This window comes from Oryctolagus cuniculus, chromosome 7, assembly GCF_964237555.1.
Source record: "Oryctolagus cuniculus chromosome 7, mOryCun1.1, whole genome shotgun sequence".
Taxonomy (NCBI): domain Eukaryota; kingdom Metazoa; phylum Chordata; class Mammalia; order Lagomorpha; family Leporidae; genus Oryctolagus; species Oryctolagus cuniculus.
Genome location: NC_091438.1, coordinates 96,927,720 through 96,954,022, shown reverse-complemented (window position 1 = coordinate 96,954,022; position 26,303 = coordinate 96,927,720). Strand labels below are relative to the sequence as shown.

The window sequence follows — 26,303 nt, the reverse complement described above, 5'->3', positions numbered from 1 at the left end:
CAAAGAAAATAAAGAAAAAAAAACACATCATTTATAAACGATCCTCAACAAAATTAGTAAGTGATTTCTCATCAGTACCCATGGAGGCCAGGCAGTAGGAACACATATTCAAGGTACTAAATAAAAGGAATATCAGTCAAGAATTCCATAAATACCAAGACTATCTTTCAAAAATGAAAAAGAGTGGGCATTGTGACAAAGCAGATTAGGTCACCTCTTGAGATGTCTGCATCTTAGATTACCTAGGATCAAGTCCTGCCTGTTTATGATCCAGTGTCTTGTTAACAGACAACCTGGGAGGAAGCAGATGCCCTCTCAAAGACTTGAGCCCTTGCCATTCATATGGGAGAACTAGATAGAGTTACTGGCTCCTAGCTTTGGCCTGGCTCAGCCCTAACTGTTGCAGACATTTAGGAGTTAACATGGGGATGAAAGTTCTCTCTCTCTCCCTCCCCAAGCCTTTCCCTTTCCTTCTATCTCTCTTGTCCTCACTTTCAAATAAAATAAAAATAACTTTTTAAAAAAAATAAGAAATCAAAATACCCCAGATTTAAAAGAAAAATGGTAATTCCGCAATAGCAAGCTTGCCTACAAGAAATACTAAAAGGATTTCTTTGTGCTAAAGTAAACAATACACAGTAATTCATGTGCACAAAAAGAAATAAAGAGCAAAAACACTAATAGCACAAAAAAGAAGGAAATCAAGCAATACTGAAGTGCAACTTTTATATTTAAATTAAGTTGGTATTAATCTGAAATAAACTGATCTGAAGGTAAAATAAGAATTGTAATCCCCAGGGCAATAACTAATACAATTCAAAAAAAATGAAAAGAAAAAAAAGAATCTATGTGTAAACGAAATCAGTATACAAAAAAATTTATTTAACACAAAGGAAGGCACAAATAGGAAAACAGAATAAAAAGAACATAATACATATACAATGCAAACAGCAACATTGCTAGCATATATCCTACCATTTCATAACTATCTGAAATAAACACGTGTTGAACATTCCAATCAAAAGGCAGAAACCAGCATAATGGTTTAAAAAATGATTTAAATAAATGCTGCCTGGAAGAAATACTCTACATTTGCTGATTCTGCTGACATAAATCAATTGCATGCAAAATGACTGAGAATGTTAATACATGCAAACAGTAGCCAAAAAAGAGTTAGATTGAGTACACTAACATCGAAGTAGACTAAGATAAAAATGATTTTTGGATACAAAGAAGGATTTCTTTTTTTTCTTTTTTTTAAAAGATTTATTTTATTTATTTGAATTTGAAACAGAGTTACAAAGAGAGGTAGAGACAGAGAGAGAGGTCTTCCATCTGCTGGTTCACTCCCCAGATGGCTGCAAGAGCCAGAGCGGCGCCAATCTGAAGCCAGGAGCCAGGTGCTTCTTCCGGGTCTCCCACACGGGTGCAGGGGCCCAAGGAGTTGGACCATCCTCTACTGCTATCCCAGGCCATAGCAGAGAGCTGGATTGGAAGAGGAGCAGCTGAGACTAGAACCAGCGCCCCATATGGGATGCGAGCGCTTCAGGCAAGGGCTTTAATCTGGTGTGCCACAGTGCCAGTCCCTAGGATTTCTTATAATGATAAAAGAATCAGTCTACCTGCAATGCATAACAATTATAAATACATATGTACTGGGGCCAGCACAGTGGCTCACTTAATTAATCCTCCACCTGCGGTGCTGGCATCCATCCCATATGGGCACCGGATTCTAGTCTAGTTCAGCTCTCTGCTGTGGCCTGGGAAGGCAGTGGAGGATGGCCCAAGTGCTTGGGCCCCTGCACCCGCATGGGAGACCAGGAAGAAGAACCTGGCTCCTGGCTTCGGATCAGCACAGTGCGCCAGCCTTGGCTGCCATTTGGGGGGTGAGCCAGTGGAAGGAAGACCTTTCTCTCTGTCTCTCTCTCTCTCTCTCTCTCACTGTCTAACTCTGCCTGTCAGGTAAAAAAATAATAATAAAATAAATAAATAAATAAATATGTACTTAAAAAAAGAACCTCAAATGCATAAATATTCATATAGTTGATGAGAGAAATAGACATATCAATAATAATAATTGGAGATTTTTGAGATCCTGCTTTTAATAATAAATAGAACTGAACACAAGATCAGGAAGGAAACTCCTTTAATGCATATATTTTAAATATTTTATTTATTTATTTGAGAGGTAGAGTTACAGACAGAGAGTGGGAGGGACAGAGAGAGAGATCTTCCATCGTTGGTTCACTCCTCAGATGGCTGTAACGACTGGAGCTGGGCTGATCCAAAACCAGGAGCCAGGAGCTTCTTCTAGGTTTCCCATATAGGTGCAATCATCTTCCCCTGCTTTCCCAAGCCAGAGCAGAGAGCTGGATTTGAAGAGGAGCAGCCAGAACTCAATCTGGTGCTCATATGGGATGCTGATGCCACAGGTGGAAGCTTAGCCAGGCGTGCCACAGTGCCGGTACCTTAATATTTTTTAATTCTGTAAAGTTGGTGAAAATTCTTATCTATTCTTGATTTTTTAAAAAGATTTATTTTATTTGTTTCAAAGAGTTACAGAGAGAGGTACAGACAGAGAGAGGTCTTCCATTCGCTGGTTCACTCCCAAGGCGGCCACAACGGCCAGAGCTGCGCCGATCCTAAGCCAGGAGCGAGGAGCTTCCTCCGGGTCTCCCACGTGGATGCAGGAGCCCAAGGACCTGGGCATCCTCCACTGCTATTTCTAGGCCATAGCAGAGAGCTGGATTGGAAGAAGAGCAGCCGGGACTAGAACCGGACTACCACTAAAAGTATAAAACACAATCCACAGAATGGGAGAAAATATTTGCAAATACGAGACAGGACTTATATCAAGTTTAAATAAGGAAGTCCTATATATGAACAACATAAAGACAATCTAAGTTTTAAAAAATGGACATAGGGGGCCGGCACTGTGGTGTAGTAGGTTAAGCCTCTGACTGCATTGCCGGCATTCCATATGGGTGTCCGTGGGAGTCCTGGCTGCTCCACTTTTGATACAGCTCCCTGATGATGGAGTAGAAAAGTAGAGGAAGATGGTACAAGTCCATGGGCCCCTGCACCTGAGTGGGAGACCCAGAAGAAGCTCCTGGCTCCTAGATCCTGGCTTCAGATCTGCCCAGCTCCAGCCTTTGTGGTCATTTGGGGAGCGAATCAGCAGATGGAAGATCTATCTCTCTCTGTTTGTCCCCCTCTGTCTGTAACTCTGCCTCTCAAATAAGTAAATAAAACTTTTTTTAAAAAATGGACATGGGCCGGCACTGTGGTGTAGCAGGTAATGCCGCCACCTGCAGTGCCAGCATTCCATATGGGTGCTGGTTCAAGTCCCAGCTGCTCCACTTCTGATCCCGCTTTATGCTATGGCCTGGGAAAGCAGTGGAAGATGGCCCAAGTATTTGGGACCCTGCACCCACATGGGAGACCTAGAAGAAGCTTCTGGCTCCTGGCGTCGGATCAGTGCAGCTCTGACCATTGCAGTCAATTGGAGAGTGAACCAGTGGTTAGAAGACCTCTCTCTCTCTCTCTCTCTCTTTCTCTCGCTCTCTCTCTCTCTGCCTCTCTGCCTCTCCTTCTCTCTGTGTGTAACTCTGACTTTCAAATAAATAAATAAATTTTTAAAATCCACAAAGGATTTAAATAGGCAGTTCTCCAAAAGAGATAAACCAATGACCAAAAGCACATGAAAAGACAGTTAGTATCAACAGTCTTTAGAGAAATTAAAGCAAAAAATCACATGAAAGAGCACTTCACAACAATTAGAATGACTAAAAAAAGATAAAGTAAAAAATGTTTAGAACAAATGTGGAGAAACAGGAACTAGTGTGCATTGCTAGCATGATTATAAAATGTAGCTATCTTCTTTGTAAAACAGTTTGACAATTCCTCAAAATCTTAAATATAGAGTTATCATACAACCCAGCAATTTAATTTGTAAATATACAAACCAAGTGAGATGAAACATACGCCCACACAAACACCTGTACTCAAATGTTCACAGTATCCCAAAAAGGAAACAACCTAAATGATCATCAACTTATCAATGGACAGACAATGTGATATTTTGTAAGAACAATGCAATACTCTTCAGTAATTTTTAAGATGAGTTTAGTCTATAGTACATGCCACACATGTTACATGATATGGGATGAAACATGCAATAGTTCAACATGAATAAACTTTGAAAACATTATGATACAGACTTTCACACAAAAGCTGTTAAAGAGACAAAGAAGGACACTATGTAATGATTAATGGGTCAATTCAACAGGAACATGTGACTATTATAAAAGTATGTGCACCTAATTACGGGGAAACTGATTATATAAAGGAATGTTAAATGATCCAAAGGAAGACATAGACTCAAATGCAATAAAAATAGGGGATTTCAATACCCTATTTTCAACAATGGACAGATCAGCCAAACAGAAAATCAGCAAGGAAATAGCAGAGTTAATCAACACTGTAGACCAAATTGACCTAACAGATTATCTACAGAACTTTTCATCTTACACTTGGCAGAATGCACATTCTTCTCACTTGTGCATGGAACCTTCTCTAGGATTGACCACATGCTATACCATAAAACAAGTCTCAGCAAATTCAAAAAAATTCAAAATCATACCATGTATCTTCTCAGACCACAATGCAAGGAAGTTGGAAATTAGCAACTCATTTATCTCTAGAATATATGCAAACACATGGAGGCTGAACAACATGCTCCTGAATGAACAGTGGGTCATAGAATAAAACAAAAAAGAAATCAATAAATTTCTGGAAACAAATGAAGATGACAATATAACATATCAAAACTTATGGGATACATCAAAAGCAATGTTCAGATGAAAGTTTATAGTAATTGATGTCTACATAAAGAAATTGGAAAAGCACCAATTAAATGAGCTATCAATGCATCTCAAGGATCTGTAAAAGCAACAGAAAAAAACCCAAAACTATTAAGAGAAGCATATAATTAAAATTAGGGAAGAAATCAACAAAATTGAAAGAAAAAATACAAAATATCAGCACAATGAAGAACTGGTTTATTTTTTTTAAAATATACAAAATTGATACACATTGGCCCAAATAATCAAAAAAGGAGAGAGAAGACATAAATCAATAGAGATTAAAAAGGAAATGTAACAACAGATGCCACAGAAGTAAAAAGAATCATCAGAAATTACTACAAAGATCTGTATGCCAACAAACTGGGAAACCTAGAAGAAATGGATAGATTCTGGACACATACAACCTACCTAAATTGAGACATGAAGACACAGAAAACCTAAACAGACCCATTTCCAAGAAAGAAATTGAATCAGTAATAAAGACCCTCCCAGCAAAGAAAAGCCCAGGACCTGATGGTTTCACGGCTGAATTCTACAAGACATTTAAAGAAATAACTCCACTTCTTGTCAAGTTATTCAAAACAATTGAAAGGGAGATAATCCTCCCAAATTCTTTCTATGAAGCCAGCATCAAATTAATTTCTAAACCTGAAAAAGATACAAGAGAGAAAAAGAACTACATACAAATTTCCCTGATGAACACAGACACAAAAATCCTCAACAAAATTTTGGCCAACGGAATCCAACAACACATCAGAAAGATCACTCACATGGACCATGCGGGATTTATCACTGGTATGCAAGGATGTTTCAACATTCACAAATCAATGACTGATATATCACATTAACAAACTGAAGAACAAAAACCATATGATTATCTCAATAGATGCAGAGGAAGCATTTTTTTTTTATTTGACAGGTAGAGTTATAGACAGTGAGAGAGAGAGGCAGAGAGAAAGGTCTTCCTTCCGTTGGTTCACTCCCCCAATGGCCACTATGGCCAGCAAAGCCAGGAGCCAGGTGATTCTTCCTGGTCTTCCATATGGGTACAGGGGCCCAAGCACTTGGGCCATCCTCCGCTGCACTCCCGGGCCACAGCAGAGAGCTGGACTGGAAGAGGAGCAACCGGGACTAGAACAAGGTGCCCATATGGGATGCTGGTGCAGCAGGCGGAGGATTAACCAAGTGAGCCACAGCACCGGTCCAAGAGAAAGCATTCGATAAAATACAACAGCCTTTCATGATGAAAACTCTTAGCAAATAGGTCATAGAAGGAACATTCCTCAACACAATCAAGGCAATTTACGACAACACATAGCCAGCATCCTATTGAATGAGAAAAAGTTAGAAGCATTTCCACTGAAATCCAGTACCAGACAACAATACCCACTCTCACCATTGCTATTCAATATAGTCCTGGAAGTTTTAGCCAGAGCCATTAGGCAAGAAAAAGAAATCAAAAGGGATATAAATTGGGAAGGAGGAAGTCAAACTATACCTGTTTGTAGATGACATGATTCTCTATATATGGGATCCAAAGATTCCACCAAGACACTACTGGAAGTCATATAATAGTTTGGTAAAGTAGCAGTATATAAAATCAATACACAAAAATCAACAGCCTTTGTATACACAGATAATGCCAAGGCTAATAAAGAACTTCTAATATTGATCCCACTCACAACAGCTACCAAAAAAATCAAATACCTTGGAATAAATTTAACCAAGGATGTCAAAGATCTCTACAATGAGAATTACAAAACATTCAAGAAAGAAAAACAAGAAGTTACAAAAAAATGAAAAATCCTCCATGTTCATGAATTGGAAGAATCAATATTATCAAAATGTCCATTCTTCACAAAGCAATTTACAGAATCAATGTGATACCAATCAAAACCAAAGACATTCTTCACAGATAGAGAGAAAATGATGCTGAAAATCATATGGAAACACAGGAGACCTCAAATAGCTGAAGCAATCTTATAAAATAGAAACAAAGGCAGAGGTATCACAATACACGATTTCAAGACATACTACAAGGCAGTTATAATCAAAATAGACTAGTAGTGGTACAAAAAACAGATGGATAGATCAATGGAACAGAATAGAAATGCCAAAAATCAATCCACGCATGTACAACCAACTGATATTTGCCCAAGGACCTGAAACCAATCCCTGGAGCAAGGACAGTCTCTTCAATAAATGGTGCTGGGAAAACTGGATATCCCCATGCAGGAGTATGAAACAGGATCCCTACCTTACACCTTACACAAAAATCCATTCAAAATAGATTAAAGACCTAAATCTACAACCTGTACCATAAAATGATTAGAGAACAATGGGGAAACCCTGCAAGACATTCATAAAGACTTCATTAGCCAAGGGCTGCAGAAGAGGCATGAAAAGTTTATTTTTCAAGTGATAAAAATGTTCTAAAACTCCTTAGTTTAAATATAGTAAATTTGAGTACACTAAAAACCAGTAAATTAAGAGAATGAATTATATACCACATGAATTACATCTTTTTTTTTTTTTTTTTTTTTTTTTTTTTTTTTTTTTTTTTTTTTGACAGGCAGAGTGGACAGTGAGAGAGAGAGACAGAGAGAAAGGTCTTCCTTTGCCGTTGGTTCACCCTCCAATGGCCGCCGCGGCCGGCGCGCTGCGGCCGGCGCACCGCAGCCGGCGCACCACGCTGATCCGATGGCAGGAGCCAGGAGCCAGGTGCTTTTCCTGGTCTCCCATGGGGTGCAGGGCCCAAGCACCTGGGCCATCCTCCACTGCACTCCCTGGCCACAGCAGAGGGCTGGCCTGGAAGAGGGGCAACCGGGACAGAATCCGGCGCCCCAACCGGGACTAGAACCCGGTGTGCCGGCACCGCTAGGCGGAGGATTAGCCTATTGAGCCGCGGCGCCGGCCTTGAATTACATCTTAATATAGCTACTATAAAAATAACATAATGCAGAAATGCAACTATCATAATGATTTCTTTTAAAAATGAGTAGGCACAAATAAGCAGAGGCATTCTGTGTCCATGGATTGAAAGCATGAATATTGTTAAAATGCCCATATTGACAAAGTGATATACAGATTCAAAGCAATCCTAGTCAAAATTTTCTTGGCATTTTTAACATAAAAGAAAAAACAATTCTAAAATTCATAGGGTATCACAAATGACCCAGAAGAGGCCGGTGCCGTGGCTCAATAGGCTAATCCTCCACCTTGCGGCGCTGGCACACCGGGTTCTAGTCCCGGTCAGGGTGCTGGATTCTGTCCCGGTTGCCCCTCTTCCAGGCCAGTTCTCTGCTATGGCCAGGGAGTGCAGTGGAGGATGGCCCAAGTGCTTGGGCCCTGCACCCCATGGGAGACCAGGATAAGCACCTGGCTCCGGGCTTCAGATCAGTGCAGTGCGCCGGCCGCAACGGCCTTTGGAGGGTGAACCAACAGCAAAGGAAGACCTTTCTCTCTGTCTCTCTCTCTCACTGTCCACTCTGCCTGTCAAGGAAAAAGACCCTGAAGAGCCATATCAACCTTGAGCAAAAACAGCAAAACCAGAGACATTACACTATCTGATCTTCAGATACATTATAAAGCTATAGTAATCAAAACAGCATGTACTGGCATAAAAGCAGACATACAGACCAACAGAACAGAATAGAGTTCAGAAACAAATTCATCCATTTATGGTCCATTAATTCTTGGCAAAGGCGACAAAAACACACATGAGGAATAGAAAATCCAGATAGCCATATATGGATCAATGAAATTGGATTTGTTGCACATCATACACAAAAATAAACTGAAAATGGATTAGACTTAAATATAAGAGCAGAAAGTATAAGACTACTAGAAAAAAAAAACATAAAGAAAAAGCATCTTGACATTGTGCTGGGTAATGATTTTTGGATGCGACCAAATGCATGGACAACAAAAGCAAAAATAAACAGCAGACTACATGAAACTAAAAAAGCTTGCACAGGAGAGGAAACAATCAGCAAAATGAAAAAGAAACCAATATAATGGGAAAAAGTATTTGCAAACTATACATCCGTTAAGGGATTAATATCCAGAATATATGAACAACTCAAACAACCTAATAGCAAGAAAACAACCAAATTAAATCATGAGCAAAGCATCTGAACAGCCCTTTCTCAAAAGAAGATATAAAATGGCCAACAGGTATGTGAAAAACTATTCACTATCACTAGTCATCAAGGAAATGCAAGACAAAACAACACTGATATATTACGCTTCACACCTGTTAGAATGGTTACTACTAAAAAAATATATATATATGGGAGCCAGTGCTGTGGCACAGCAGGTAAAGCTACCACCTGCAGTGCCAGCATCCCATATGGGTGCCAGTTCAAATCCTAGATGCTCCACTTTTGATCCAGCTTTCTGCTATGGCCTGGGAAAGCAGTAGAAGATAGCCTAAGTCCTTCAGCCCCTGCGCCGACATGGGAGACCCAGAAGAAGCTCTTAGCTCCTATCTTCGGATCAGCACAGCTCAGGCCCTTGCAGCCATTTGGGGAGTGAACAAGAGGATGGAACACCTCTCTCTCTCTCTCTCTCTCTTCCTCTCTCTCTCTCTCTCTTCTGCCTCTGCCTCTGCCTCTCTCTAACTCTGCCTTTCAAATAAATGCATAAATTTTTAAAAAATATAGTTCTGTCTGATATAATAGTTGTTTAAAAATATAACAAGTGTTTCCAAGGACAGAGAGGCAAGGAAAACCTACACATTGTTGGTGGGAATGAAATGGATAGAGCCATTATGGAAAATAGTATAAAGATTTACCAGAAATTAAAACTGAACTGCTGTATTATCCAGCAAACTCACTTCTGATTAAATATCCAAAGAAAATAAAATCAGTATTTTATTTGAATTCTTCTGTTCACAGCAGCATTATTACAAGAGCCAAAATATGGAATTAATCTAAGCATCCAAAAATGGATGCATGGATAAGGAAATTATGCAGAGTATGAATGTGTGTGTGTGTGTGTGTATAAGAGAGAGAGAGAGAAAGAGAGAGAGAGAAAGATGAAAGATAATTTCACTTTAAAAAGAAGGCTACTATGAGAAACAGTGACTTGATGAGCCCTTGTCCCAACTGTTGATGTACAATTTAATACTTTATCCCTTTTAGTATTTTTTGTGTTCTACTTAATACTATTGGTTGAACTCTGTAATTAACACACAATTATTCTTAGGTGTTTAAATTTTAACTTAAAAGTGATCTCGGTTAAATATAAGAGTGGGAATAAGAGAGGGAGGAGATGTACAGTTTGGGACATGCTCAATTGGACTTGCCCCAAATGGTGGAGTTAGAAAGGTGCCAGGGGAATCCAATACAATCTCATCAAGGTGGCATGTAGCAATGCAATCTCACTAGTCCAAGTCATCAATTTCAGTTCACAATTGATCACACTGATAGCTATAAGAGTCAAAGGGATCACACAAACAAGACTAGTGTCTGCGATTACTAACTGACAGAATAAAAAAGAGAGAAAAAGATCCATCATGGGAAGCAGGATACAAAGCAGACTCATAGAATGGTGGATGTTCTAAATAGTACTCTGGCTTCCTTAAGGATCAGCACTTAAGGCATTTAGATCTGGCTAAAAAGCCCATGAGAGTATTTCAGGCATGGAAAGCCAAGACATTCTGTAAAAAAGAAAAGACCTAAATGAAAGATCCCTGGGAGTGAGATCCCAGTAGAAAGAACAGGCCATCAAAGAAGGAGGTACCTTTCTCTGAAGGGAGGAGAGAACTTCCACTTTGACTATGACCTTGTCTAAATAAGATCGAAGTCAGCGAACTCAAGAGGCTTCCATAGCCTTGGCAACTCATGACTAGAGCCTAGAGAGATTTCTGACGCCATAAACAAGAGTGTCAAATTGTTAAGTCAACAACAGGAGTCACTGTATACTTACTCCTCATGTGGGATCTCTGTCTTTAATGTGTTAACCCAAGAAGCACAGGCAGTCAAAGCCAAAATAAACATTTGGGATTGCATCAATTGAGAAGTTTCAGTACTGCAAAAGAAACAGCCAGGAAAGTGAAGAGGCAACTGACAGAATGGGAAAAACTATTTGAAACTATGCAACTGATAAAGGGTTGATAACCAGAATCTACAAACAAATCAAGAAACTCCACAACAGCAAAACAAACAACCCACTTAAGACATGGGCCAAGGACCTCAATAGAAATTTTTCAAAAGAGGAAATCCAAATGGCCAACAGAAACATGAAAAAATGTTCAAGATCACTAGCAATCAGGGAAATGCAAATCAAAACCACAGTGAGGTTCCACCTCACCCCAGTTAGAATGGCTCACATTCAGAAATCTACCAACAACAGGTGCTGGAGAGGATGTGGGGAAAAAGGGACACTAACCCACTGTTGGTGGGAATGCAAACTGGTTAAGCCACTATAGAAGTCAGTCTGGAGATTCCTCAGAAACCTGAATATAACCCTACCATTCAACCCAGCCATCCCACTCCTTGGAATTTACCCAAAGCAAATGAAATTGGCAAACAAACAAGCTGTCTGCACATTAATGTTTATTGCAGCTCAATTCACAATAGCTAAGACCTGGAACCAACCCAAATGCCCATCAACAGTAGACTGGAGAAAGAAATTATGGGACATGTACTCTATAGAATACTATATAGCAGTCAAAAACCATGAAACCCGGTCATTTGCAACAAGATGGAGGAATCTGGAAAACATCATGCTGAGTGAATTAAGCCAGTCCCAAAGGGACAAATATCATATGTTCTCCCTGATTGGCGACAACTAACTGAGCACCAAAGGGGAAACCTGTTGAAGTGAAATGGACACTATGAGAAACAGTGACTTGATCAGCTCTTGTCCTGACTGTTGATGTACAGTGTAATACTTTATCCATTTTAGTATTTTTTTTTGTTCTAGTACTATTGGTTGAACTCTGTAATTAACACACAATTATTCTTAGGTGTTTAAATTTTAACTGAAAAGTGATCCCTGTTAGTAATTTGGAAAACATTATGTTGAGTGAAATAAGCCAATCCCAAAGGGACAAATACCACTTGTTCTCCTTGATAGGTGACAACTAACTGAGCACCAAAAAGGAAACCTGTTAAAGTGAAATGAACACTATGAGAAACGGTGACTTGATCAGCCCTCACCCTGACTGTTGATGAGCAGCTTAATATGTTATCCTTCTTAGTATTTTTTTTTGTTTGTTCTACTTAATACTTTTGGTTGAATACTGTAATCAATACACAATTCTTCTTAAGTGCTGAAACTTAACTGAAAAGTGATCGCTGTTAAATATAAGAGTGGGAATAAGAGAGGGAAGAGATGTATAATTCGGGACATGCTCAAGCTGACTTACCTCAAACGGTAGACTTAGAAACATACCAGGGGATTCGAATTCAATCCCATCGAGGTGGCATGTACCAATGTCATCCCACTAGTCCCAGTGATCAATTTCTGTTCACAATTGATCGTAATGATAGGACTAAGAACCAAAGGGATCACATAAACAAGAATAGTGTCTGCAAATACTAGCTGATAGAATCAAAAAGGGAGAGAATGATCCAACATGGGAAGTGAGATACACAGCAGACCCAAAGAATGGCAAATGTCCTAACAGCACTCTGGCCTCAGAATCAGCCCTTAAGGCATGTGGATCCTGCTGAAATGCCCATGAGAGTATTTCAGGCATGGAAACCCAAGACACTCTGGGGGAAAAAAAAAAACCTAAATGAAAGATTTCCACGAGTGAGATCCCAGTGGAAAGAATGGGTCATCAAAGAAGGAGGTACCTTTCTCTGAAGGGAGGAGAGAACTTTCAATTTGACCATGGCCTTGTCTAAATATGATCAGTCAGTGAACTCAGGGGGCTTCCATAGCCTTGGCAGCTCATGACAAGAGCCTAGGGTGATTACTGATGCCATAAACAAGAGTGTCAATTTGTTAAGTCAACAACAGGAGTCACTGTGCACTTACTCCTCATGTAGGATCTTTGTCCTTAGTGTGCTGTACATTGAGATTTAATGCTATAACTAGTACTCAAACAGTATTTTTAACTTTATGTTTCTGTGTGGGTGCAAACTGATGAAATCTTTACTTAATATATACTAAATTGATCTTCTGTATATAAAGATAATTGAAAATGAAATTTGATGTGAATGAAATGGGAGAGGGAGCTGGAGAGGGGAAGGTTGCGGGTGGGAGGGAAGTTATGGGGAGGAACCATTGTAATGCATAAACTGTACTTTGGAAATTTATATTTACTAAATAAAAGTTAAAAAAAAGAAAAGAAAAAAAAAGAAGAAAATCTTGTCATTTGCAACAGATAATAGAGGACATGATGCTAAATAAGATAATCCAAGTATAGAAAGGAAATACTTCATGATCTCATATGTTTAATCTAATAATGTCAGACTCACAGAAACAAAGTAGAGAATGGTGACCTCCAGAGGATGAGGGATAGGAAAAAATGATGAGATGCTGTTTAGCATTCAGGATTAATATTTTCCAGAGATTTAATGTACAACATGATTATAGTTAATAATACTATGTTGTATACTTGATATTAGCTAAAAGAGTATATCTTAAGATCTTAAATCTGGGCCAGCGCTGTGACGTAGTGGGTAAAGCCATCGCCTGCAATGCCAGCATCCCACATGGCCACCGGTTCGGGTCCCAGTTGCTCTGCTTCCAATATAGCTCTCTAGTATTGCTTGGGAAAACACAGAAGATGGTCCAAGTCCTTGGGTCCCTGCACCCTCCTGGGAGACCTGGAAGAAGCTCCTGGCTCCTGGCTTCGGATCAGCACAGCTCTACCACTGCAACCAATTGTGGAGTGAACCAGTGAATGTAAGACCTCTCTCTCTTCCTTTCTCTATCTCTCTCTCTCTTTTTCTCTCTGCCTCTCCGTCTCTCTCTGTGTAGCTTGAATTTCAAATAAATAAATAAATCTTTAAAAAAATCTTAAATTTTCTCACCATACACAAAAATGTGATAACTATATGTGATCAAAGATATGTTCATTTGGTTCATTGGTAATAATTTCACAATTTATATGTACACAAACATTTTATTCTATAAATATATACAATGAAGCAAGCAAAAAAGAGAAAACGGGAAAACAGATATGGTGTGTTTCTGAAGTGTGAAGAGATGCCATTTTTTGTTTTCATTCTTGGCACTCTTAAACAAACATTTAGGCCTCTTTAAGTTGGGCCTTAAGTTGTCAAAAACAAGCAAAGGAAAAAAAAGTAAGATGGTTGCACTTGAGTGAACTGCCAAAAGCATCTATAGCCAAAAATCTCAATCACTGGGAGTACTTGACAGATTCAGAGAAAAAAACCTGGAGCTGTCATAAGACCAATTTATCCCCTTTACCTTTTCTAAGAGAAATTATGAACACAAGTAAATAAAACCAGATTGTTCTATACAATAGAACTCAGAATAGCTACTTAGACTAGGTAAACAGACTGTCCAAAAAAACAAGGTTAAAGGTAGTTCTAAAAACAGATTCAAGTTGTCCTGAAGGATTTCACTGTTGCTGAAACTATAAAAATCATCTTACCTTGCATTTTCAAATTATATTTATTGCACTCTCTTCTCTTAGCTCTGTTGAATTTTCATGTTTCCTCTTCTAGCGGAAAAAGGAAGAAAAGATGATGGGCTTAAAACCTGATCCCACTCCAGACAGCTGTGTGACAAGGGGAAGACTTTCAGTTTCCTTGAATCTCAATTTCTTCATTCCTAAAATAAGAATAAATAGTATATGGGATGTGGCTGGGGCACTGTCAACCTCACTGTATCTATCATGTTCAATTTTCAGAGTCTGTTGACTGCAATATTTTTTTTTCACATTGGACAGGTCATGTGCCAATATGTAACAAGGTTTAGAAGGAGGAATATATCACATACAAAGGTGTATACACCCAATCATCAAGCTTATAAACCACAAAAAGGATCTGTAATCTTTCTGCTTATATGTTCCTGTGCTTATTTCCAATCCTTGGCATCCAGTCTGCTGGACAGAAATAAAACTGAACTGCTTGGTATATTTTAGATGTTCACCGGAATTAATGGATGGAAGGATCCTTATGGTGTATTGTGCTGTGTTGTGATGGCCTTCAGCATCTTCTTCATACAGTAGCTTGGAGAAAGGCCAGAATTGAATTATAATCAGATTTCAGTATGAAAAAAGACTTACCTGAAAACGTAATGATGGAAGCTCCAAACACTGAATGAGATAAATTTCCAGATAGTTTTTTTAGTTAAATTTTTTTTATTTAGTAAATATAAATTTCCAAAGTACAGTTTATGCATTACAATGGCTTCCCCCCCGCCCACAATTTCCCTCCCACTCGAAACCCTACCATCTCCAGCTCCCTCTTCCATTCCATTCACATCAAGATTCATTTTAATTATCTTTATATACAAAAGGTCGATTTAGTATATATTAAGTAAAGATTTCATCAGTTTGCACCCACACAGACACACAAAGTGTAAAATACTGTTTCAGTACTAGTTATAGCATTAATTCACATTGGACAACAAATTAAGGACAGAGATCCCACATGTGAAGCAAGTACACAGTGACTCCTGTTGTTGACTTTACAATTTCACACTCTTGTTTATGGCATCAGGAATCTCCCTAGGCTCTAGTCATGAGTTGCCAAGGCTATGAAAGCCTTTTGAGTTCGCCAACTTTGATCTTATTTAGACAAGGTCATAGTCAAAGTGGAAGTTCTCTCCTCCCTTCAGAGAAAGGTACCTCCTTCTTTGATGGCCTCGTTCTTTCCACTGGGATCTCACTCGCAGAGATCTTCCATTTAGGTCTTTTCTTTTATTCCAGGTGTCTTGGCGTTCCATGCCTAAAATACTCTCATGGGTTCTTCAGTCAGATACAAATGCCTTAAGGGCTGATTCTGAGGCCAGAGGGCTATTAAGGACATCTGCCATTCTATGAGTCTGCTTTGTACCCCGCTTCCCATGATGGATCTTTTTCTCTCTTTTTTATTCTGTCAGTTAGTAATCGCAGACACTAGTCTTGTTTGTGTGATCCCTTTGACTCTCAGAGCTATCAGTGTGATCAATTGTGAACTGAAATTGATCACTTAGACTAGTGAGATGGCATTGGTGCATGCCACCTTGATGAGATTGTATTGGAATCCCCTGGCACCTTTCTAACTCCACCATTTGGGGCAAGTCTGATTGAGCATGTACCAAACTGTACATCTCCTCCCTCTCTTATTCCCACTCTTATGTTTAACAGGGATCACTTTTAAGTTAAAATTTAAACACCTAAGAATAATTGTGTGTTAATTACAGAGTTCAACCAATAGTACTAGAACAAAACAAAGGGAAAATACTAAAATGGATAAAGTATTACACTGTACATCAACAGTCAGGACAAGAGCTGATCAAGTCACTGTTTCTCATAGTGTCCATTTCACTTCAACAGGTTTCCCCTCTGGTGCTCAGTTAGTTGTCGCCAATCAGGGAGAACATATGATATTTGTCCCTTTGGGACTGGCTTAATTCACTCAGCATGATGTTTTCCAGATTCCTCCATCTTGTTGCAAATGACCGGGTTTCATGGTTTTTGACTGCTATATAGTATTCTATAGAGTACATGTCCCATAATTTCTTTCTCCAGTCTACTGTTGATGGGCATTTGGGTTGGTTCCAGGTCTTAGCTATTGTGAATTGAGCTGCAATAAACATTAATGTGCAGACAGCTTGTTTGTTTGCCAATTTCATTTGCTTTGGGTAAATTCCAAGGAGTGGGATGGCTGGGTTGAATGGTAGGGTTATATTCAGGTTTCTGAGGAATCTCCAGACTGACTTCTATAGTGGCTTAACCAGTTTGCATTCCCACCAACAGTGGGTTAGTGTCCCTTTTTCCCCACATCCTCTCCAGCACCTGTTGTTGGTAGATTTCTGAATGTGAGCCATTCTAACTGGGGTGAGGTGGAACCTCACTGTGGTTTTGATTTGCATTTCCCTGATTGCTAGTGATCTTGAACATTTTTTCATGTTTCTGTTGGCCATTTGGATTTCCTCTTTTGAAAAATTTCTATTGAGGTCCTTGGCCCATGTCTTAAGTGGGTTGTTTGTTTTGCTGTTGTGGAGTTTCTTGATTTGTTTGTAGATTCTGGTTATCAACCCTTTATCAGTTGCATAGTTTCAAATAGTTTTTCCCATTCTGTCAGTTGCCTCTTCACTTTCCTGACTGTTTCTTTTGCAGTACTGAAACTTCTCAATTGATGCAATCCCAAATGTTTATTTTGGCTTTGACTGCCTGTGCTTCTGGGGTCTTTTCCAAGAAGTCTTTGCCGGTACCTATATCTTGCAGGGTTTCTCCAATACTCTCTAATAATTTGATGGTGTCGGGTCATAGATTTAAGCCTTTAATCTATGTTGAGTGGATTTTTGTGTAAGGTGAAAGGTAGGGGGTTGAGGTCTTGCTTCATGATTCTGCAGGTGGAAATCCAATTTTCTCAGCACCATTTATTGAATAGACTGTCCTTAACCAGGGATCGGTTGGATCCTTGATCAAATATAATTTGGCTGTAGATGTTTGGGTTGATTTCTGGTGTTTCAATTCTGTTCCATTGGTCTATCCATCTGTTTCTGTACCAGTACCATGCTCTTTTAATAACAACTGCACCCTGTAGTATGTCCTGAAATCTGATATTGTGATGCCTCCGGCTTTGTTTTTGTTGTACAAAATTGCTTTAGCTATTCGAGGTCTCCTGCATCTCCATATGAATTTCAGCATCATTTTTTCCAGATCTGAGAAGAATGTCTTCGGTATGTTGATGGTATTGCATTGAATCTATAAATTGCTTTTGGGAGAATGGACATTTTGATGATATTGATTCTTCCAATCCATGAGCATAGAAGATTTTTCCATTTTTTTGTTATCCTCTTCTATTTCTTTCTTTAAGGTTTTGTATTTTTTATCGTAGAGATCTTTAACATCCTTGGTTAAGTTTATTCCAAGGTATTTGATTGTTTTTGTAGCTTTTGTGAATGGGATTGATCTTAGAAGTTCTTCATCAGCCGTGGCATTGTCTGTGTATACAAAGGCTGTTGATTTTTGTGCATTGATTTTATACCCTGCTACTTTGCCAAACTCTTCTATGAGTTCCAGTAGTCTCTTAGTAGAGTTCTTTGGGTCCCCTAGGTAAAGAATCCTATCATCTGCAAAGAGGGATAGTTTGAGTTCTTCCTTCCCAATTTGTATCCCTTTAATTTCTTTTTCTTGCCTAATAGCTCTGGCTAAAACTTCCAGAACTATGTTGAATAGTAGTGGTAAGAGTGGGCATCCCTGTAAGGTACCAGATCTCAGTGGAAATGCTTCCAACTTTTCCCCATTCAATAGGATGCACGCTGTGGGTTTTTCATAAATTGCTTTGATTGTATTGAGGAATGTTCCTTCCATACCCAGTTTGATTAGAGTTTTCATCATGAAAGAGTGTTGTATTTTTCTCTGCGTCTATTGAGATAATCATATGGTTTTTCTTCTGCAGTCTGTTAATGTGGTGTATCACATTGATTGTTTTGTGAACATTGTACCATCCCTGCATACCAGGGATAAATCCCACTTGGTCTGGGTGGATGATCTTTCTGATGTGTTGTTGCATTCTATTGGCCAGAATTTTATTGAGGATTTTTGCATGAATGTTCATCAGGGATATTGGTCTGTAATTCTCTTTCAATGCTGCATCTTTTTCTGGCTTAGGAATTAAGGTGATGCTGGCTTCATAGAAAGAATTTGGGAGGATTCCCTCTTTTTCGATTGCTCTGAATAGTTTGAGGAGAATTGGAGTTAGTTCTTCTTTAAATGTCTGGTAGAATTCAGCAGTGAATCCATCTGGTCCTGGGCTTTTCTTTGTGGGGAGGGCCTTTATTACTGTTTCAATGTCTGTCTCAGTTATGGGTCTGTTTAGGTTTTCTATGTCTTCCTGGTTCAATTTAGGTAGGTTGCATGTGTCCAGGAATCTATCCATTTCTGATAGATTTCCCTGTTTGCTGGCATACAAGTCCTTGTAGTAATTTCTGATGATTCTTTTTATTTCTGTAGTGTCTGTTGTTAACATTTCCTTTTTCATCTCTGATTTTATTGATTTGGGTCTTTTCTCTCTCTCTCTCTTTTTTTTTTTAGTTAGTTGGGCCAATGGGGTGTCAATTTTGTTTATTTTTTCAAAAACGAGCTCCTCATTTGGCTGATTTTTTGTAATTGTTTTTGGATTCAATCCTATTGATTTCTTCTCTGATTTTAATTATTTCTCTTCTCCTACTAGATTTGGGTCTGGTTTGCCGCAGATTTTCTAGATCCTTAAGATGAACTGAAAGCTCATTTATAATTTTTATGTTATTGGACCAATGTTCTATAAACATTTGAGATATAACCATTTAATATTCAAAGAGTTTAATAACATGTAACACTCACTCTCACTACTGTCATTACAGTATTACATTCTGCAAATGTTTGTTGTGGCCAATACCAATTTTTAATGAGGTACCTCTAAGGCACACACCAGGAAGCAAAATTAGTAAATGATTCCAGTTCTTTTCCCTGTGATTTGGAAATTATAAATCCTTACAGTATGAGAAAAAAAGAATAAATGTCTGCTTTATTTACCAAGTAGGGTATTATCAAAATCAATAGATGTAATGCATATGAAAGAACCCTATAAAGTGTAACATTCCATATAAGACACATCAGAATTAATACGAGCACTAAATTAGGCTTTAGATAAAGCATCCTGTAAAACCTTGCATTTTGCTTTGTGAAGTCAAGGAGAAATGGGAGGGGCTTTTGCCTATCCTGAAAGCAAAAGTAGCAGAGGGGAGAGAAAAATGAAGCAGAGAAATGCCTACAAATTTCTTTGTTATAAGTAACCCCAGGATAAAATTTCCCCCACAAAACCTCAAAAGATGTATTCTTCATTTCCAATACTCAGGATGTTTAAATGTATATTACTGAACTCATTTAAAGCAGTAGATACAATATAAACTCAAATTATTAATACTTGTTTGATTTAGTTTCTAAATTGATGTTGTCATTTATCTGGCCAGCCAAAGTGGACTGACTGTAGTCACTCCTAAATAAACCATGACTCTTTTATCATCATATGTCTCAGTTTATAGTAAATTTTCTAAGAAGCAGAATATTATGGTTAAAGTAGCACTGGACTGCAAGTCTAGGAAGAGACCTGGAGCTCTGATCAGAACTGACTGTCTGACCTTGGGAAAATCATTCAACCTCACTTTGTTTAAGATTCATTATTTATAAAACAGGGCTAACTATATCTACCTTATCTGCCTCACAGGGTAAATGGGAAAGCCACGTGAGATTATATGTGAAAGTAACATCTTTAAAAGAGATAAACTGTTAGGTACATGCAAACAATGATGAGAGATTTTCAATTAGTATCCAAATATTTCTTCATATAAGCTCTACTCATGCATTCTATTTATTCTCCCAGAGCAATATAAAGTGAGATGCCTTCTACATGACAGCTTTTCATGTATTTAATGTTCAAGAATATCTGAAAGATATGTTTTTTTTTTTTTTTGACAGGCAGAGTGGATAGTGAGAGAGAGAGACAGAAAGAAAGGTCTTTCTTCCTTTACCATTGGTTCACCCTCCAATGGCTGCTTTGGCCAGCACGCTGTGGTCAGCACACCATGCTGATCCGAAGCCAGCAGACAGGTGCTTCTCCTGGTCTCCCACGCGGGTGCAGGGCCCAAGCACTTGGGCCATCCTCCACTGCACTCCCGGGTCACAGCAGAGAGCTGGCCTGGAACAGGGGCAACCGGGACAGAATCCGGTACCCCGACCGGGACTAGAACCCAGTGTGCTGGCACCACAGGCAGAGAATTAGCCTATTGAGCCGCGGCGCCAGCCTGAAAGATATGTTCTTTATGGAAAATAAAACAATAAGCTTTGGTTGAAGCTACCTGGTTTGGAATCCCAACTGTGCTACTATGTGATTTTGAGCCAATTACCCAATTATAAAATACCTCTCATCATAAGTTACTCCTACAGCAAAATGGGAGTAATACCAGCCATTCTGCTTGTTTGTTGTGGCATCTTAAAATAGAAATATACACAAAATTTACCCAGGGCAACACTGGCTCATAGGACTGATAAAAATAGCTCCTATTATTAAGGCACATTTTTCCATATCCTCCAATCCAAAAATTACTATCTAGATTCCATGAACCCCTTGCAACTCATGCAAAATCTTACATATTTTTGCACAAACTACACTCATCAAAGACAAGGTACATGACAGTTGTCAAATTTAAAAACTAATTATTTCAATATAATATTTAAACATTATACTCAGCATGGAACACAAATATTCCAGAAGTTATACCAGTTAGCAAGGTAGAAGCCATTATGTCTCTTGACACTGCTCCCTCCCACATTCATGGAAGATATCACAAATCAAGCACTATGGAGAATTTAAACTGAGTGCTAAAGTTGACACAATTCTCAAAAGACAGCTGTGAACAGATACTACCCTTTTACTAGAGCAACATCTGAAGGTAAAACTTACTTGACAACTGGATCTAGAATTAGCTTTTTTTTCTTTCACTTATTTAGCTCAATTTGAACTAGTAGTCACCTAAACTCTTCGTTTAATGTCATATACATCTTTGACTCACTTCCTCCATCCTATTACTCAGAATTAATTATTTTTTAAAAAAATGTTATTTACTTATTTGACAGGTAGAGTTACAAACAGAGAGAGGGGGTGACAGAGAGGTCTTCTTTCTGCTGATTCACTCCCCAAATGGCCACAACGACCTGGGCTGGGCCAGGCTGAAGCTAGGAGCCAGGAGCTTCTTCTTGGTCTCTCACATGGGTGGCAGAGGCCCAAGTGCTTGGGCCATCTTCCACTGCTTTCTCAGGCCATTAGAGGGAGCTGGATTGGAAGAGAAACAGCTGGGATAGGAACTGAGGGCATATGGGATGCTGGCACCACAGGAGGAGGCTTAGCTTACTATGCCACAGTGCCAGCCCCTCAGAATTAATTCTTGAAAATTTACTAAAATGCCAAAATTTCTCTTCAGTATTTTGAGATCATATTATATGATAATGCTATTACCCATTCATTCATCAAATATTCATTGGAATATCTATTGTGGGGCATTATCCACTGTTGTAACTATTAGCCAGCTTTGAATCATAAATAAATTCGATTGATATGCCTCTAGGTCATTGATAAGAATTATATTAAAATCAGGCCAGCACCGTGGCTCACTAGGCTAATCCTCCACCTGCAGCGCCAGCACCCTGGGTTCTAGTCCCAGTTGCAGCACCGGATTCTGTCCCAGTTGCTCCTCTTCCAGGCCAGCTCTCTGCTGTGGCCCGGGAGTGCAGTGGAGGATGGCCCAAGTCCTTGGGCCCTGCACCCACATGGGAGACCAGGAGGAAGCACCTGGCTCCTGGCTTTGGATTGGCGTAGCGCACCGGCCATAGCGGCCATTTGGGGGGTGAACCAACGGAAAAAGTAAGACCTCTCACTCTCTCTCTCTCTCTCACTGTCTAACTCTGCCTGTCCAAAAAAAAAAAAAAATTATATTAAAATCAAAATACTTTTCCAATCAGTATAAATACAAAAAAACAAGATATCCACGCAATTTTGTTTTAGTTTTTTAAAATTTTTATTCATATAAAGAGAACATATTTCATGCATTTCATGGGTACAATTCTAAGAAGATAACCATACTCTCACCCTCTTTATTTCCCTCCCTCATCTCTTCCTTCCTTCCTTGGTTTTAATTTTACAAAAACACAATTTCTTTTTTTTTAAGATTTATTTTATTTGAAAGAGTTACACAGAGAAAGGGGAGGGGAGAGAGAGAGGGAGAGAGAGAAAGAGAGATCTTCCATCCAATGGTTCACTCCCCAATTGGCCACAATGGATGGAGCTGCGCTGATTTGAAGCCAGGAGCCAGGTGCTTCTTCCAAGTTTCCCACATGGGTGCAGGGGCCCAAGGACTTGGGCCATCTTCTACTGCCTTCCAGGGCATAGCAGAGAACTGGATTGGAAGTGGAGCAGCCAGGTCTCAAAACAGCACCCATATGGGATGCCAGCACTTCAGGCCAGGTTGTTAACCCACTGCGCCACAGGGCTGGCCCCAAAAACACAATTTCAATTCACTCTGTAATCACAGACTTAATGTGTCATTAACCATAATATATTCAACAAGTGAAAAATAGAAACACCACAGTTCCACAGGAGTATAAAGCAGGACTAAAAACAGCAATCAATTCACAAGATGTCTGTTTCATTCCTATACTTTTTTTGTATTATATATTAATCAATACTTATCAAAGAAAACAAACAATATTATCTTTTGGGGATGGTTTATTTCACTATACATAATGATTTCCAGTTGCTTCATTTTGTTGCAAAATGCAGTATTTCGTTCTTATTATTTCTGAGTAATATACCATAGTGTATATTCCAGTGTCTATGATCAGCTGATGGATAACTGGGTTGATTCCACATCTTAGCTATTGTGTATTGAGCTTCAATAAACATGGAGGTACAAATAACTCTTTAATATGCTGATTTCATAACTTAACCTACTTCCGGGATACAGAATTACAGGTCTTGACTAGCAATTATTTTTATTTTATGATAGTGTGAAAATAATACACTATTGGCAAATACAAGACTTCAAATTTAGAATATTATCTTTTCCTGGGCAAGTGATATGTGATATAATACTCTCCCATCATGCTATGGAACAGCAGAGCTGCCACTCCCAGAAAACCTTGAGGTAATGATGGTAAACAATCCATAATATATTGTATTGCTAAATTATTATGTTCAAGCTCTTCAAAGAAGGAGGTACCTTTCTCTGAAGGGAGGAGAGAACCTCCACTTTGACTATGACTTTGTCTAAATAAGATAAGAGTCGGAGAACTCAAAAGGCTTCCATAGCCTTGGAAACTCATGACTGGAGCATAGGGAGATTACTGATGCCATAAATAGGAGTGTCAGTTTGTAAAGTCAACAATAGGAGTCACTGTGCACTTACTCCTCATGTAGGATCTCTGTCCTTAATGTGCTGTACATTGAGATTTAATGCTATAATGAGTACTCAAACAGTATATTTCACTTTGTGTTTCTATGGGGGTGCAAACTGTTGAAATCTTTACTTAATGTATACTAAACTGATCTTCTGTATATATAGAAAATTGAATATGAATCGTGATATGAATGGAAGGGGAGAGAGAGTGGGAAAGGGGAGGGTTGCGGATGGGAGGGAAGTCATCGGGGGGTGGGGGGAAGCCAATGTAGTCCATAAGCTGTACCTTGGAAATCTATATTCATTAAATAAAAGTTAAAAAAAAGAAATGAATAGAGATAAGAGCATGTAATTTCATAATTGTAAGAGAATATGAATCACATTAAATTACCACAAAGTATCGTTTAGAAATAAAAAAAATTATTATGTTCAGTAGGTTAGATATATTAAATACAATGATAACTTAAGTGTTTTCAACTTATAATGGCTTTAAATTGTAACTCCTTCATAATTCAAGCAACATTTGTAGTATAAATAAATATGTAATGGTTGGTGCTCCAAGTTATCAATTTACTGTTTGTAAGCTCCAAAATCATTCTTCATTGCTTACTCTGCAATAATGGAGCTGGAACCTACAAATATTTCTCTTTTGACAGCTGGCACAGTGTTAAACCCTGTTAGCAGAGGCCACCAGAAGGATACTGGAGGAAGAAGTTTCTGTATCTGGTTCTAATACACTCTTGTGGACAGGTCCTGCAGTGTGTGGAATTTCTGTAGCACCAAGAGGCCAGTAGCATAAGGCACTTCCCTGAGAATGGCTTCCCTCGGTGCCCTCTAAAAGTAACCTGCAGAACCCAGCTCCTAAAAACATGAGGTTCAACAGTGCCCACAGGCCAACAGAATCTGGCACCACCAAATTTTTTGCACAAAAATAACCAAGCACCAAAAAGGACACCTGTTGAAGTGAAATGGACACTATGAGAAACAGTGACTTGATCAACCCTTGTCCTGACTGTTGATGTACAATTTAATATTTTCATTCCATTTTTCCATGCACCTTTTGGATTTTTTTTTAAGATTTATTTATTTACTTGAAAGTCAGAGATACACAGAGAGAGGAGAGGCGGGGAGAGAGAGAGAGAGAGAGAGAGAGAGAGAGAGAGAGAGGCAGCTTCCATCCACTGGATCACTCCCCAATGACAGCAATGGCCAGAGCTGAACTGATCTGAAGCCAGGAGCCAAAAGCCTCCTCTGGGTCTCCCACACAGGTGCAAGGGCCCAAGGATTTGGGCTATCCTTCACTGATTTCCTAGGCCATAGCAGAGAGCCGGATCAGAAGTGGAGCAGCCGGGTCTCGAACCGGCCCCCATATGGGATTCCAGCACTGCAGGCAGCGGCTTAACCCACTACACCACAGCACTGGCCCCTCCATGAGCCTTTTGATCTACCCTTGCATGGTACCTCCCCTTGAAAGCCTTCCTGGGGCTTCCCGTATGGAGATCTGCAGCAGGTATTGAGGTACATTTCTTCTCTAAGGACAGCTGTCTCTAAACACCCAGAAAGTATATTTCCAGTAAGTTCTCAGGGAACTCCTCCACTGTCCAGTGGACCACACCCTCTCCAAAAGATCTGGATCTCTGCTTAGACTAGCACAGAGTTTCTTGGATGCCCTTTCTCAGCCTTAAAAGTAGTATCTACTCACTATAGCTGTTATTCCAGTATTCCTTAGATATCTCCTTACCTCATTACAATCATTTCCCCATACCTCACAGTAAATAACTTTATATTAAAGAGTTCAAATTACCCGTTTCAAATTACCCTGTTCAAAATTACCACGTGGTTTCAGTCTCCTGATTTGATTCTATCTTATATAAAATTGAAATATCAATTGACCTAGAAGATAGATCCAGAAAGTTGGTATATTTTAAGATTGAACTGTTCAGTTCTTGGGATTCAGCACAGTACTGAGCTCCTTGCCAAATGGAAATGGGATGCTGATAATTCTGACATGTAGTCTTTCACGGTTAGTCAAGCTATTACCTGTATCTGATTGTAATGAAAAAACCAACTGAAGTAAATGCCTTGGAAGTCAAACTGGTGTCTCTGCCTGCAAATTACATCAATAATCATGACACAATGGGCTATGATATAAAGTGAAGTCTTATAAGCTGCTTGAGTGCCAACTTTAAAAAAAAGTAATGACAAACTCAAGTCCTTTAAGCTCAAGTCACAGCCTGAGAGCTATAAAATTTTCATAATAGCCCTAAAAGAATTCATATTCTTTACTAATACTGTTGAAAAAGAATACAAAATTTAATTATATAGGTTATTAAATAACAATTGTTGAATTGACAGTATTGCCAG

At 39.0% G+C, this 26,303-nt stretch overlaps 1 long non-coding RNA gene and 1 other non-coding gene across 4 annotated transcripts in view; both read right to left on the bottom strand.

The window, feature by feature from the left end:
- Nucleotides 1-26,303, bottom strand: part of LOC127493600 (uncharacterized) — a 183,516-nt gene that overhangs the window by 58,276 nt on the left and 98,937 nt on the right. For all 3 annotated transcript variants that reach the window (XR_011390658.1, XR_011390656.1, XR_011390657.1), the window contains one exon: nucleotides 14,446-14,624. This is a non-coding gene — a long non-coding RNA (uncharacterized lncRNA). The remainder of the gene's footprint in view (nucleotides 1-14,445; nucleotides 14,625-26,303) is intronic.
- Nucleotides 14,733-14,839, bottom strand: LOC127493875 (small nucleolar RNA U13). Its single transcript, XR_007924412.2, has one exon. It is a non-coding gene; the product is annotated as a small nucleolar RNA U13 (small nucleolar RNA).